A 5,056-nucleotide genomic window follows, 5' to 3' on the forward strand; every position below is an offset into this window, starting at 1 on the left:
AATGCTATCGCCATTAAGGCTCACCTGTGTGTCAGCAGTCCACTTGGGCTAATGGAGGACTTCCTTTATTTTTTTTACTAAGAACTCCCTGGGCAGGGTGTGTCTTTTTTTCTAGTCCAAGATCACCTAAACAAAGATGTTAGCATAAGAGCGCTCTGTACCAAGCCATGTAAGCATGGAAAGGGAGAACGGATGAATGCTAAATGAAGCCTGAAATTATATAAGTGAAACACAAAGTCAGCCCAAGAGCGGCTGCAATTTAATAGCTGAGGTTTGCATTGAGTTTGCTACCTTCAGGCAAAGGGAGGACTTCAAGTTTCAAAGCAGGGCTGAAGCAATCACTTGCTGGTTCGTGCCAACCAAAGTGACTCACTCTCAAACCTGTTTAATATGAAACAGCATCAGGAGACTGGAGATAGCCTCAGGGAGATCAGCTGCTAACCAGCTCTGATTATAGCTGCAGTCCCTTAAACGTGGCCCTTAAAAAGTGTCTCTCCACATGTCTTCGGTGGCACACAGCACTGTACAGGAAGGGGCTGTCCTGGAAGTAGAAATATCAGGGTTCTGTTTCCCATTCAGTTGGGTCAGTGTCTGAGAAATGACACTGATGCCTTGTGCATAAAATGGGGCAATAACTTCTCTGCCTACCACCTGTGGTAGTTTTGGGAATCGAATGAAGAATATTTATGAGAATTAAGTGAGATGATGAATTTGGTACAAGAGGGAATTTCTTTAAATGGCAGGAATGAGGAAATACAAAAATTTTGCTTCAAACTTTAATATCAACAGCACTGAGACACTAATTTAGCTGCTTATTGTGGACTTTTGTCATCCAGACAATAAATTGGAGTCTTCTCAAAAAGATCAGAGCTCCCCTCTTCAGTGTTATACGGGGGTGTCCATTAGATCATCTCATATATTATAATAAGAACTTTATAATCAGAGATTCAAGATAGCGGTAGAGTAGGTAGATGTTACACTCACCTCCTCCTAGGACCAAACTGGGATTACAACTAAAATACACAGCAATCAACCTGAATAACCAATTAAAGACGAGCTGAAGAGAAGCCTTATAACCAAGGATTTACAGAAGAAGCCACATGGAGACAAGCAGGAAAGGCGGAAACAGGAAAAGAGCTGGTCCCACTCCCACGGCCAGCAGCTGAGATTCTGGAGGGCTTATCTCGCTGCAAAGGTTCCTCCTGAGAATTGTGAGGTCTCAACCCCAAGCTAGGATCCCAAGTGCAGAGCACCAGAGCCAGGAAGGGGGGCTCACATAATATCTGGCTGTGAAAATCAGCAGGGATTCTGTCTGTCTCAGAGAGACAGGAGTCTGCTAGAGATGCAAGTACCCTCTTCAAATGGCAACACAAAATCTTGTCTGTAGCCACTTCCTCTACCAGGGGTGGGCAAACTTTTTGACTTGAGGGCCACAATGGGTTCTTAAACTGGACCGGAGGGATGGAACAAAATCATGGATGGAGTGTTTGTGTGAACTAATATAAATTCAAAGTAAACATCATTACATAAAAGGGTACAGTCTTTTTTTTTTTTTTTAGTTTTATTCATTTCAAACGGGCCGGATCCGGCCCTCGGGCCGTAGTTTGCCCACGGCTGCAAGGCTCTGGCAGAGGGAGACTAGTGAGGACTAGACTCACATGGGGAGAGATTGGAGTTTGTGGCTTGGGGAGAGAACTAAGAGGACAGTTGCCAGGATACCTGTGCTGAGTCCCTCTCCCACACCATTTTCTCTGGTGGAACATTCCCCTCCATAGGACATCATTGGGGTGGGGTGTGGGGGTGGGGGGCAGGGGCAAAATGAAATAGCTCCACCCTCTGCACTCCCTGTAGAGCTTGCACCCTGTTGAGGAGTCAGCTGCCCGGGACCAAGGTGTAGAGGTCTGGGCAGACTCAGAGGGTGTCAGTGACTGAGTTGTGTGGCTTTGTGGTGGGGGCCATTCCCCCACTTTCCTGTGAACCTGACTGGCGCCTTTTCTTCAGAGGAGATCTGGTAGTCCCACTCTCTGAATTCCCAGTGGCCCCACCCTCCTGACTAATGGTGGCTCCGCCCTGTGAAGGTCTGGGCAGAATCTGGGACAGACTCAGTTGTGTGGCTCTGGGATGGGGGCAATTCCTCCCACCTTTCCCCCGGCCTGATCAGCACCTCCCGCTCACAGGAGAGCTACTAGCCCCATCCTCCCAAGTCCTGGTGGACCCACTCTGCTGAGACCGGGCTTTTGGCAGAATCTGGGAAAGTCTGAGTGTGTGGCTCTAGGACAGGAGCCATTTTTCCCTCACATGCCTGAGCAGTGCAGAGCTGTCCCTTCACACAACAACATCTTGGTCTGTTTGAGCTTGATAAATCCTGCTGTCCTCACCCTGATGCCTCCCTGAGACCCTGCCCCACCACAAAGCTGTGTGAACACCCACTGGGTAGCAGCTAGACTTGGTATGCCCCTGACATTTGCTGAGTAGCCTCAGACCCAGCATTGGCACAGAATTTGAACTTGTACCAATCCTACCTGGTGACTCACTGAAATCTACATCATGCAACTCAAATCCTGCCAGAGGTTCTTTCAGTGACTGAGCCTAACAGGTAGCCGGCAGGTGAAGGCAGGTGAAGGCAGATCTCAGGGTGCTTTGGGACTCTTACTGACCCGCCCCTGGGCTCAGTATTGGTAAAAGCTGGCCTTGGTGCACAGCTTGGTCCTCTCCATGCAGCAGCAGAGACAGCCACAAACTGGATTTCTTTGTAGCTCCAAAAGGTTGCCAGGGCCAGTCAAAGGCAGCACCTGGCATTGGCCTGCACCAGAGTCGCTCCCAAGAGGTCCCAGAACAAACACACCCAGTGGTCAGCTTCAGACAACATCAGAGCAAGATTTCGCTTCACAGTGGCATATCCAAAGGGAGATCTTGGCAGGCACCAGACCCTGCTGAGGCAAATTCTGCTTTGTGTGCTCAGCACCTGCTCAGCAGCTCATACACTAAGGTACAGGTCAAAAGTCACAGTCAGCCAGCCTGAGGATTGACCCCACACACAAAACAGACCAATGGCAATCAAGACTCAATTACAACAGGAAGGCCCACATAACCCACATAAGGGAACTTCCTGGAGCAGGTGATCAAGGAGACTGTGCCACTGGTTCCCAAAGGATACCTATTACATAAGGCCACCCTATCAAGACTGGGAGTCATAGCAGATCTACCTCTACATCGACACAAACACAAAGAGAGAACCAAAATGGGAGACAAGGAAACATGCTCCAAGTGCAAGAACAGTAGAAATCTCCAGAAAAAGAGCTAAATGAAACGGAGGCAAGCAATTTACCAGATATAGAAATCAAAAAGATGGTTAAAAGGATGCCCAAGTAACTTAGTGAGAACTTCAACAAAGAGATAGCAAGCATAATAAAGAACGTAGAAACCACAAAAAAGAACCATTAAGAAATGAAAAATACAATACCTGAAATGAAGAATACACTAGAAGAAATAAACACTAAATTGGATGAAACAGAAGATAGAATCAGTGATTTGGAAGACAAGGTAGCAGAAAACACCCAAAACACTGATTCAAACAAATAAATGCTCTTTTATGTTCATTGCTGTGTTATTTACAACAACCAAGATTTGGAAACAGCCCAAATGGCCATCAGTAGATGAGAGGATAAATAATGAGTATTCCATTTACACAATGGAATACTACTCAATTGTATAAAAGAAAGAAATCTTACCTTTTGTGACAGCATGGATGGACCTGAAGACTATTCCGCTAAGTGAAATAAGCCAGTCAGAGAAAGGCAAATACTTATATGAAGAATCTAATGAACAAAATAAACAAACTATATAGAAACAGACTCATAGATACAGAGAACTGACTGCAGCTGACAGAGGGGAGGGGGTTTGGGGGGCTGGGTGAAAAAAGTGAAGGGATTAAGCAAAGAAAAAAAAACACACTCATAGACACAGACAATAGTATGGTGATTACCAGAAAGAAAGCGGCGTGGGGGAGACAGAAGAGGGTAAATGGGGGAGAAGAGTCAATGGAGGAAGACTTGACTTGGAGTGGTAACCACACAATACAATATACAGATGATATATTAAAGAATTTTACACCTGAAACCTGTATAATAATATTAACCAATGTCACCCCAATAAATTAAATTTTAAAATGTTTATAAAAAGAACTTAAATGTTCATATAAAGAACTTGGGAAATTTATGAAACTATTTCTCCCATTTGCAATTACATGGGCAAGAAAATAAACAAAAGGATCTAGTTGGGGTTTTTTTGTTTCTTTCTTCCTTTTTTTTTTTCTTCTATCACTATCTCCCAGAGGAATTGGGTGAGGCAGGTGAGATGAGTGAGGCACTTGCCTTAGATGAAAAATTTTGCTTTCTCAGAAAACCTCGAAAATCAAGATAAATGTATGTAATGAATATTTTTCAAAAACAAAATTGATGCCAAAAAAAAGCCATGATGATCAAAATATCGAAAGTGTAAATAAATATTAGTGACAAGGCCATAGTGAGACATGCTAAACCCAGAGGCAGAAAAAAATTAGGAATACTGACCTTGTCTTTATTTAAAATTTAGTGGTTTGTTCATCACAATTTTTTGCCTTAATTTTGATGTGTCATAGGTAGTAATTTTTTTTTCTTTCTTGGCAGCATCTAAAATTATAATTTGCCTTAGCCCGATGACATCTTAGATTCGGCTAAATGTTTTCCATGTGGTATGTGGAATAAGCATGACTCCTGGCAATCAAACTCATCTTGGCTTTGTCTCCCACTGTTTCCTTTAAACATATTTATTCAGTGGAAGACACCTTCCCTGCTCCTGAACAACAACAAAAAAAACCTCTGTGAGTCCCATGGTTTCTCTGTTCTCTCTTAAATAATGGACAAATCCCACAGGCATTTTAAGTCACAAACACAGTCTCAGTTTAGCAATTAGAATGCAGAATCCCCTGCAATAATGAAAATTCACAAGCTCACTTAGTGATAAAACTTTCCTTCTTCATCAGCCAAGGCCTGGCTGTTTGCAATAGAAAAGGGAA

Source organism: Myotis davidii, unplaced genomic scaffold (assembly GCF_000327345.1).
Source record: "Myotis davidii unplaced genomic scaffold, ASM32734v1 scaffold415, whole genome shotgun sequence".
NCBI classification, from domain to species: domain Eukaryota; kingdom Metazoa; phylum Chordata; class Mammalia; order Chiroptera; family Vespertilionidae; genus Myotis; species Myotis davidii.